We start from the raw sequence: 11,193 nt of genomic DNA, 5'->3' as shown, positions 1-11,193 counted from the left end.
ATGTGAGCACCATCACAGCTAGTAATCACAATTTGAAGACGTTCGCCCTCGTCTTCTGGGGGCTGGTGGGCATGGTGGAAGGAGGCAGCCACGGCGGCTGCCAGTCTGACGGTTTGAAGAGAATGCGATCTTTCCCCTGAACAATTTAGTACTCTGTTGGGCAGGTATAGCCTACAATTTATGCCCGTGGGGTTAAGTGTTGAAGGAAAGGAGATTTAAAACTCACCTGGGGGGTTCCTCAAATGAATCACTGATAAGGGGATATTGTGTTTATATGGTTATGGTCACCATGTTGCTGGGCCAGCCCTCTCTAAATGAGCGACATGAAAAACAAAACTCTTCCTTGCCCTCCCATTTCGTTCCTTTTCAGACAAAAAGAAAATGGAGTCATCCACACCCATGTGCATGCATGTGTATGCACACACACAGGCACACACACACACACAGGCAAGAATATTTTAAACCCCTGTACAAAGTCAGACATGGTAACTTTGCCCCTGAAAATTTTCGCAGCCAGCCACTGTTTAAACAGGGAATCAGTAAGTGGAGATGAAATTTGTATTATAATATATTCAACTCCTGTGCATGATTGCCAGGGACAAACGAACAGAGATCATTTTAGAAAAGTACACTTCAGGGGCGCCTGGGTGGCTCAGTCGTTAAGCGTCTGCCTTCGGCTCAGGTCATGATCCCAGGGTCCTGGGATCGAGCCCCGCATCAGGCTCCCTGCTCAGCAGGAAGCCTGCTTCTCCCTCTCCCACTCCCCCTGCTCGTGTTCCCTCTCTCACTGTCTCTCTCTCACTGTCAAATAAAATGAATTTAAAAAAAAAATCTAAAAAAAATAAAAAATAGAAATAGAAGAGTACACTTCATCTTTTTTCTTTATTATTTGTAATGAGCTTTTGGAAAATAGTAACAAAGTAACTGTCCCTCTCACCCCTTTGTTAGATTCAGTATGAGGAACTCACAAACACTAGGAATTTCCGTTTTGTAGTGTTTTCTGATTGTATTTCTAAAAAGAAAGAGGCTTAGGGTTTTATATGTTTGTATTATTTAAGGGATTTTAAATGTGTGTGTTGAAGCACGGGGAAATAAATCCTCGGTTTAGCAAAACTCCCCTATTTTGAACTAACTAAAAGGGAAACCGCCTGAATTAATGACTGTGTTGGAGTCAATGTCATCTTTTTCCCTCCTGAGTATCTTCAGTACCTCACACCAGGCTAATAAAATGTTGCCTAGAAGCAGTCATTAGAGAAACTACTAAATAAGAATGTAAAGGAGTCACAATTTGTAGTGTATCAATTGTTTTAAGGGAATATTCCAAAGCACCATTTACATAAACCAATTAAAGACAACCCCAACAAACTTGTTTACATGATAAAATCAAGCCATGGGCTCCCATAACTAGAAAACTAATAGTCCAAAAGTTTGTAGACATTTACACAGTAAGCTTGCTACAAGTGTTGAGTCGTACCACGCATCCACAATTCTGATAGTCACCCATTTTACTTACATTGGACAAAGAAAAGAAACACTGATGATTCTCCATAAACAGATACACACAGATACCCATCCTTTGTGGATGGTTAGCACAGAAGAAATAAAAACCTCATGCCTATTTTGCTCCTGCTATTGGGGGCCTGTAGGAATACCATGAAGGGTGAAAAGTAGAACATCTGGAAAAAAAAAAAAAGAAATCAGCATACTGATCACAAATAAATGGCTGTTCTGGAACAAAAGAAAGCAAAATATGAACAACAAAAATAGTCTTTTTGGTCTCCCGGGAAATAATTTTAAATACATACTTGTTTTTAGGATGCAAAACTCATGTTATCAGAGATCAAACAAACAAACAAAAAACTGTTGCAATTATAGTTATGGTCAAATGCTGATGAATCGATTCAAGGTAGAGTAGAAATGAGAAGAGAATTAAGACAGCACCTTGTAAAACATGATTCTCCTAATCAAACTAGGAGACCAGACAGCAGGCAAATGCCAAGAAATAAGGGTCTGATGTCTGCCCTTTCCAGGACATTTGTGTTAAAGAGCAATGTAATTTTTAAAATGTGGGAGATAACAGTGCCCAGTCAATGAAAACAGTACATTTAGAGTATGTAATGAAGAATTTTCCTTTACAGGCAGGGATAGCAAACACTGTTGCTGGACTGATTCAGGATAATTTACCACCAATTCTGTAAAAGGTACTCTAAAAATCATAACGAAAAACAATCGTTCTTTGTTTTAGCTTCAGTCAGCCTCTGTTCATCAGTTATCAATAAGGAAAAGAAACGACTTATTTTTGTTATTAAGAAAACACTGAAATTTCCTCCACTGGTCCCTTCATCATTTTAATTTGAATTTCAGAGGCTCTTATACAGCATCTAAGCCAACATCAAAGATGCAGGAGGTGAAATGATTTCCTCATTCTCCTAAATATTTGGAGACCAGACTTCAACTGGATGGGCTATCCTGACTCTCTCTCTAAGACAGCTGAGGGGACTGAATGTTTCTTTGGTGCAGAGATAGAACAATAGCCAAGAAAGACATAGCAGCTCACATTTCCGTTTTTGTTTTTGTTTTGTTTTGTTTTCTCATCAGTGTCACGGAATCATCAACGATTAAGTGTCCTGGTACAAACTGCATGGCAATATTTTTACTAAAATAGGGAGAGTCTGAAGAAAGTGTATTTTAAGACTTTCAGTGTAGTTAGTCCTTGGCTTCTCTGCTAGGATGGTAAAGGAGAGTCAGGCTTCATTAATGTCAACTCTGATAGAATTGCTGGGGACATGGGGACTTCAATTGTGGAGAGGTGGACTGAGTCTACCAATTCTTTTTAAACCAACATTTAACAAAGCTTTCTGAAAATATTACATATGGCATGTATCAACTTATGACATGTGGCCAATAACAACAGATGTAAATTTAACTTGGGAAATTAGATATGAAAGGCATACTAACTCATTAATAACTTGTATTATTGAACTCTAGAGACAATACACAAGTAATTAGGCATGACACAGTCAGAGGAGAGTTTTGACCACCAGCTCTGTCACCATCAAGGGTGCCGTGTAGGATTTTACAGGAGCGGGGGATTTGGAGGTGTACTTTTTGAATGTTCCCAGAGACTTGATACTGAAAAGAGCCTTATGGCATACATGTCAAGGTTACCTAGGAACAAAGACAGTGGTAGCCAGGAAGAGCTGCATTACTGTTGAGAGATATATTTTCATTGGAAAGGCAAGTCAACAGTGGATAAACAACATAAGGAGTAATAATGTCATCCCCTGGAATTGGTTATCATCGGTGGGCAACAGCCCAGCTGTGGAGGGGATGATAGAAGGAACAATTATAGTCCTTTCATCCAGAAGCCTGTATCCCACCTGAGACATCTACAAACAAAGGAGTCCATAAGAATACACACAGATAGAGTTACCAAAAATAATGTACTGAAGATAATGATCATTATCATTTAGAAGAGATATTTAGCATTAAAAAGAGAGGAGTCAAGAAAGGCTATTAGAGGAATTACAATAAGGGCCTGGTCAATTGAATTTCAAGGTGAAAAAGGACAGAAGTGCATCTAAGTTGTAAGGTGTAGGTAGAAATGGCCACTCTTTCAAAGGGATTTTGAGTAATTAGACTGGATGGAAGCATTAGGTTCTGGACGGTGAACTTCTTCTTTTTTTTTTTTTTTTAAGATTTTATTTATTTATTTGAGAGAGAGAATGAGAGAGAACACATGAGAGGGGGGAGGGTCAGAGGGAGAAGCAGACTCCCTGCCGAGCAGGGAGCCCGATGTGGGACTCGATCCAGGGACTCCAGGATCATGACCTGAGCTGAAGGCAGTCGCTTAACCAACTGAGCCACCCAGGCACCCTGGACGGTGAACTTCTTGGTTGCCACACTGAAAATGACATTATTTTCTAGAACAGGGCTGCCCGATAGAACTTTGTGTGATGAGGGAACTGCCTGATACTTGCACTGTCCAGTATCGTAGGCATATGTGGCTATGGGGCATTCGAAGTCTGGCTAGTGCAACTGAGAAACTGAATTTTAATTTTATTTAATTCTAATTAATTAAAATTTAAATTTAAGTAGCCGCATGAGGCTAGTGGTGTCAGTGTTAAACAGCTTGGCTCTGGGGAGTAGGGAATCGCTGTAGGTTTTAAGCAGGGAATGACAAGATAAAAACCGTATTTTAGGTGAGTTAATTTGGCAGCAGTGTTTAGGAGAGTTAGGTGGAAAACGAGTAGTTCTCTTGAGATTGTACTGAATGTATAAATCAGTCTGGAAGAACTGACATCTTTAAAATGTGAGTCTTCTAATCATGAACATGATGTATTGCTACATTTATTTAGGTTTTCCAATTTTTAAACACCTCTGAACAGGTTTTATAAGCTTATAGCAACATAGTTCATAATAACAAAAATATGGGAACAACCCAAATGTTCATCGGAAATATAATGTGTAAGTAAAATCAGTGGTGTGTTCTATTGCCAGGAAAAGGAGAGAGCTATTACTCTGTGCAGCATTTTGAATATATTAGGTAAATGAAGTAAGACACAAAATGGTACACTTGGTATTACTCCACTCAGAAAAGATACAATAATAGGCAAAACAAAATTGTGTTATTTATATGAATTGTAAAATCATATAGAAAAGCAAAGAAATTACTTATTGCAAAAGTCAGGATAATGATTCCTTCTACATGGAAGGGATGCAGTTGCAACATGGTATATTTCTAGGATTACTGTTAACCTGGTTATTTCTCAAGCTGGGTGGTTTGTGTCGTCAAAGGTTATCCATATTTCGTTTATATGTTGAAAATCATAGGGTTTAAGAAAATTCGCTACTTGTTGGTTATAATTCATCCTACTTGACAGTCTTTCATTATCTTATTTCACACTTGTGTAATTTCATATTGATGAAAAATCTACTCTTATTGGCGAGTGCTAAAATTTCCGGTACTGATAAGATTCTGAAGTTAGGTGAGCTTGCTAAGGCAAGAGTAATGATAATCATAGAGCACCTGACAAGTGATTAGTAAAAGGGACCTCTCACCTCTCTACTCCAAAAATAATAATAATGACCATAAGACTTCAAAATAAGTACACCTATTTGACAAATAAAAAAGCAAAAAAAAAAAAAAAAGAATGGTAACGTGAGTCAGTGTCCAGGGTTCCCTGTATTTTATAAATTTCTAAAGAATATCATCCAAGTGAAACTAACATTGGATATGACAGCTGGATGGTTTAGAAAATAGCATAGGAAAGAAAAGAGAGATGAAGATTTTTAAGAGTTCTAAAATTTGATACAGTAATCTCAGGAGCAGCTAGAAGATTTAAAAGAGAAATCTTGCCTGCATTCTCTAAAGTTTTCCTATACTTCTTATTTAGTCACTCCCTGATTCCTTGAAGTGCTTTTCAGTGACAGAGAGAAGAGTGGAGGATTGTTTGGGAAGGACAAGATGCAGGGGGGCGGACAGAGCATCTTGGGAGAGAGGAGGAGAGGATCCTGAAGAAAGGGAAAGACAGTTACTAGACCCAGCGATGGAAAGAAACTAAACATATTCTGAAATTCAGAGGCCTGAGCAAAGGAAACCACGGGGGAGCTTCTCAGGACCTGGAAAGGGAATACGGCACCAAGAATCCAAAAGGCCTGCGTGCAGTCCCCTGACGTGTGGCAGAATTGCAGTGAGAGCCCACCCAGTAATTAATCCTAAATGCTGAGAAATGGGCACATCAGCAGTACGTGTCTTTGCTTTGTTCTAGATTCTGAATCTGAGTTTTTGTCAACGGCAGTGGCTTTCTCTTCTATCAGTAACACTCAGCACGCGTCTACCACATTTAACTCTTTTCTGTTGATATAGCTATGAATGTGTTACAGACATCTTTGTACAGTCAAAAACAAAAACAAAAACAAAAAACCTTACCTTTATTTCAAATGATGTTTTCACAAGAATCCACATTGCCTCCTGATTAACTTCTCTACCACCATTAATCATTAATGGAAAAGTACAGTTGTACCTATAAGGACTTCATGGTGTAAAATTTAGGCACCAGAGTGGTAGAGACAGACCTCTTTTGAAAGCTTCTCCTCCCCGCCCCCCTTCCCCTAATGGATTTAACATCCTTAAATTGCAAAGGCAGGACAGATAGGTGATGTTTTGACAAAATGAGCTTGGTTGTTCGGAAGCAGCCCCCAAGGCAAAAGCTCTGAATTGGGGGCCTGATGTGGATTTCTCCATAATGCAGATAAAACTTCATGATATATTTAAATCCTTTTCCGCAAACATTTCCCTGATTTGTTGCCAAGCTGTCACTGAATTTAGTAATCCAGACAGATTACCATAGGGGTTCTATTTTTAGGGTCCTTCTGTTACTGTGGCAGTTGCAGCTGATCGGATTACAGCTATATCCTACCCATGTAAAATGCATTGATGCTTCAGAAGGAACCTGCACTCCACTCCTGTAATTATAATGTCAGACTCATCGCTGGCTATTTCTCTCTGAATTTATTTTGTAGCTCCGTTGTGGCTGATCCATTATTAACTCATGAGATGGTGTGTTGTCTTTTAGTTTTGCTCTTTGCCTTTCAATACTAGCTCACTAGTGTGTGTGTGTGTGTGTGTGTGTGTGTGTGTGTTGGGGGGTGGGTGATGGAAAATGCATGCTGTGGATCATAGAGGACATATATAATTTCTCTGATTCTAAAGGCAGAAAAATATGCAACGTAGACATCACTCTCCTATAAACGACAATATCTCCATCTAGTGGTGAAAACGAGCATAATAATCGTATTACCTTCACTGTCCGATGAGGAAAGAGGCATTTATGAATTTGTCTCAAAACATAATTTGTATTTTACCTACAGAATATAAAAATTTTCCTAAGAGAAATAGATGTTCACATAGCCAAACTGAACTTCTTCCTGCAGGCTTTGCAAGGGAGAAATAAGTCCATTTACTTCAGAGAAAGTTTGGCCTCCGAAGATGACTGCCTCTCAATGTTTAGGTGTGCGAGATTTGTCAATAATCTCTTCCATGATTTTTTTACGAGGCATTGGAAGGAAGACAGTTATAAAGTATAGTGAAATAGCAAGTTGAATTAATTTCATTTGGATTTTTGTATTTGGTCTAAGAAGTAAATTTCCCAAGAAATTTCTCATCTCTCATAAAACTACCTTTTCTTAATTTCATAGTGTTTACACCCCTGTGAACTAGTATATATTATACACACATATTCAGGTAAATTACATTTTTTTCCTTGAATGAATAAAGGCTAAAGAAGAATGTTGAGGTTTTCCTATTTCATAAATTACTGCAATCTCAATCCAAAAGTCCTTGCCATATAAAACCAGTAATTAAAGGATGTCTTTCACAAATGCTCTTGATTATGTTCCTGCTTATTTGTTAATGCAAACTCGTGATTGTTTTTAATTAATTTTCCATCCCGTATCAAGTTATATAACTTGTAGTAACAAATGTATTTACGTAAGTATAAATATATAGTCATCAGGCAATGAAGACAAATGAAGACAAACACCGAATTTGCAGCAAAGCCGCACCAGGTGGCAGCACTCATGTGGGCATGTTCAAAATCCTGGTCCTTGGACTGAGAGTACTCAAATCTCCATTTTTTTGGTGTGCCACAAGAATTTAGTCTCTCCAGAAGGACTGAGTCCAGTAACCCAATACAAAAGAGTCCGACCTTTCAAGTCAGAATGCCAACTTATTAATGTAAAATTGAGGATAGTCCTTTCCTGAGACTGTAATACCAGAATACACAGAGAGCGATCATAGAGAGATAGGTATAGAAATAAATACAGATGTGTGGGCATATACACATGTCTATTTCCCAGTTCTGTGCCCTGAGCAGCCCTAAAAGCAATCACATCACAGTAGCTATGCACACCTAGTGAACAGATCCTGGTTCCGAAAATGATTCTCCCTTAATGGAGGTAGGGCTCTTCGGAGAAGTGAATGATTCCAGGGCTCTGTAAGGAAGTACAAGATGACCTTGCAGCTTATTTTTGCCCAGAAAATATGGAAGTTCTCAGAATAGTCTGGACATGTCAAAATGACACAGAGGCCAGACCAAAGAGGCTCCCAGCGTTTAACCTCAGACAATATGCACATCAAAATAAATTATGATATTAATGGGTTATAAGATGTCAGAGTTACAAATGTCAGAGATAAACTGAGGGACTATTCCAGAGTGAGGAAGATGAAAGAGACATGACAACTAAATGCAACATGTTGATCCTGGATTAAATCTTGGACCAGATATTTGGGGGGGTGGGTAGTGGTGGTGGCAGGTAGCTCTAAAAAGACATTATTGGGACAACTATGAAACATAAGGTAGGTCTACAGATAGAAATGGGTAAATCCACCTGAAAATAAATGCATTTTTACTTCTGATGTTTTAAATCAAAAATTCTTATTACAAACCTATACATCTATTTCTTAATTTATGAACATAAACCTAGCATTTTGTAATATAGAAAGGTGGTAAAATCCTATTGATGGATAATTAGAATAGAAAAAAATGACTCAAAACTTGTGCAGGAGAAGGCTGAAAAACAGATGGGTACAATTTCTTTCTGTGGAATCACAAAGTGGCCAAGCACAACATTGGCAAAGATGGGGACAGTGAAGGGTCAGAGGCTGAGCTTCTGTATTTACAGCTGGCTGGGCTATATACCCCCAAATAATGACCCAAAAGAAGAAGGTAATCAGGTGGATACACCCTTCTCCAGCTCCCTCTTGGGGTGCAAATGAGGGAGGGTGTCAGCGAGAGAGAAGGCTGAGAGATTGCAGGGTTACGGTCCAGCTGGCTTCTTGGCCAACCCCAGAGACATGCACCTCTAGACCTCCTCTTATGAGCAGGAAATAAATCCTGACTTAAGCCATAATCCTTCAGGTTTTCTTTTATCTGGAGCCAAAATCATTCCAAAACCGATTGAACATTTAAATGTGCAAATGCAATCATTAGAAAAAATAAAAAAATAATGATAAAATTAATGAATATTTGTAGGAGCAGGTGGGCCTGGGGAGGGTAAGAAAGATATCTTCATCTTTTGCAGGAGAGATGTTAAGACTTCCTAATGTTCATAAATTAAGAAATAGATGTATAGGTTTGTAATAAGAATTTTTGAGTTAAAACATCAGAAATAAAAATACATTTTCAAGTGGATTTACCCATTTTCTCAGACAATACAAGAACAAATTAGGAAAAATTATGTAAATGATTTAAATGCCAACATTTTAAATAAAAACAATACAAATCATATATGTTGGAAATATGAAATGAGATCTCATATAATGTGACATATCATTCTCTTAATAGCATGTGAATATTTATTTGTGCAGATCAAAAAGTACGTTAAAAAGTACATACCAAGATTCCAGGTATTACTCGAGTCTCTGTTTTGCAGTTTGTTCTCAGGAATGGACAAAAGAAAGTCAAAATATTTTTCTTTTTTCTTTTTTCCTTCTATGCAGCTGAGAAGGAATAAAATGCTCCCAGTGTAAAGAAAATTTATTTAGTCCTTGGAGCAAAGTTTAAAGATCCCTGGAAAGATGTAATTATATAATTACCTGATTTTATATGCTGTCAATGCATGCTTTTTCCCTCTCTAACATTTCCATTTTCAGTACTCTCTTTTCATTTCTCCTCATTGTGTCAGGTACATTTCCTCAGTTTGATACTAATAGTCTTAACCATTTGAAAATCCCCATTTAGAGTGTGACCTGACTTCGAGCAATCTGCAATAAACCCAGGGGTCTGTTGGCAAAGCACCAAGGGCGAGAAGCAAAGAGTATTTAAAAGCAAGAATCATGCATCCAAGGACAGGGATGCTTTCTGCCAGATTGCTGTTTTCAAATTACTGAGTTCTAAATGAAGTTACGCATTCTTATTAATAATTTGCAGTCTTAATAACCAGCAAAATGCTCCTGGATAGTCAACATAACTGGGATTTGTTTGTTTGTTTCTACCCCAGCGTGGGCGGCAGTCAGGATCCTCACCACATTTCTGTTTCTTACCAGCACAGTAATGATGAGTCTGGTAAGACGCTGCCGTGCCTTATCCTGTCTCTCATAGATCCATTCACTTCTTCCAACAGGACCAAAATTCACGTTCAGATTAAAAGTGCAGATATGGTGAGCTTTGGTTCCCTGGAGGACATCCAAGCGTTCAACAAAGCTAGAACTCTGGGGAGTCAATGCTTACACATTAGATCGGACAGTCATCAAAATGTGAATGGAAGACAAAAACATATGTGTGGATGATATCATATGACCGTTGGTGAGCCAAGTATACCACCGTGGTTAATATAGACCGAATGTGTCCTCCCGAAATTCATATAGTGAAGCCTAATCCCCAAGTTGATGATATTAGGAGATGGGGCCTTTGGGATGTGCTTAGGTTTTAAGGGCCATGAATGAGCGCTCATGAATGAGATTAGTGCTTTTACTGAAAGCGGCTGCAGAGAGATCCTTCACCCCTCTGCCATGGAAGCTTATGGGAAAAAGACAGCCAGTCCTCTCTGAACTGGGAAGAGGGTTCTCACCAGACACTGAATCTAGACTTCCCAGCCTCAGATCTGTGAGAAACAAATTTCTGTTGTGTCTAAGTCATCCAATTTGTGGTATTCTGTTAGAACAGCCTGAAAGGGCTAAGACAACCACCAACTCCTCAAGCGTAGGCAAAGGAAGAGGAACCCATTAAAAAGGAGGAATGGAGAGGACCAGGAAGTCACAGAAGGAGGGGATACATAAAATAGCACATCAAACGCAGCAAAGGAGCCCAGGAAAATAAGTGCTGGCAATGGTTATTGCACTGATAGTCACCGTGGGTTGGCCAGGGTCATTTCAACAGAGTAGCCAGGAATCAAGGGGAGTGAGGAAGCAAAGCTTGTCACTGAGGTGAACTCTTAGGAAGTATGGACTTGGGAGGACAAGAATGACTTGTGCATTTCCTACAAATCTGCAGTGCAGTAATCAAACGCAGTGTACAACAGAATTAGAGAAAATGGATAAGTTGGCTTTCTAATGCCTCACTTTGAATAAAAATAATAAATATAATACATAAAACCATTACTCTGTTTTTAGTACACATACAGCTTTTCCCCTTGTTGATCATTTTTATGCCTTTCTATTATTTTAAAAATGTTTTTCTATACTCCTGTCAA

General features: G+C 38.6%; 1 long non-coding RNA gene across 1 annotated transcript; it reads right to left on the bottom strand.

Annotated features, from left to right (window-relative positions):
* Positions 1 to 1,268: 1,268 nt before the first annotated feature.
* Positions 1,269 to 10,491, bottom strand: LOC135362732 (uncharacterized). The gene is made up of 3 exons (XR_010407802.1): positions 10,046 to 10,491; positions 9,399 to 9,572; positions 1,269 to 1,676 (listed from the first exon to the last, which is right to left on the bottom strand). It is a non-coding gene; the product is annotated as an uncharacterized LOC135362732 (long non-coding RNA).
* Between the last annotated feature and the right edge of the window lie 702 nt (positions 10,492 to 11,193).

This window comes from Mirounga angustirostris, unplaced genomic scaffold (assembly GCF_029215605.1).
Source record: "Mirounga angustirostris isolate CCGP_5_RB_7025 unplaced genomic scaffold, mMirAng1.0.hap1 SCAF_15, whole genome shotgun sequence".
Taxonomy (NCBI): domain Eukaryota; kingdom Metazoa; phylum Chordata; class Mammalia; order Carnivora; family Phocidae; genus Mirounga; species Mirounga angustirostris.
Note: the sequence above shows the minus strand (reverse complement) of the source record. Positions and strands in the feature narration are given on the sequence as shown.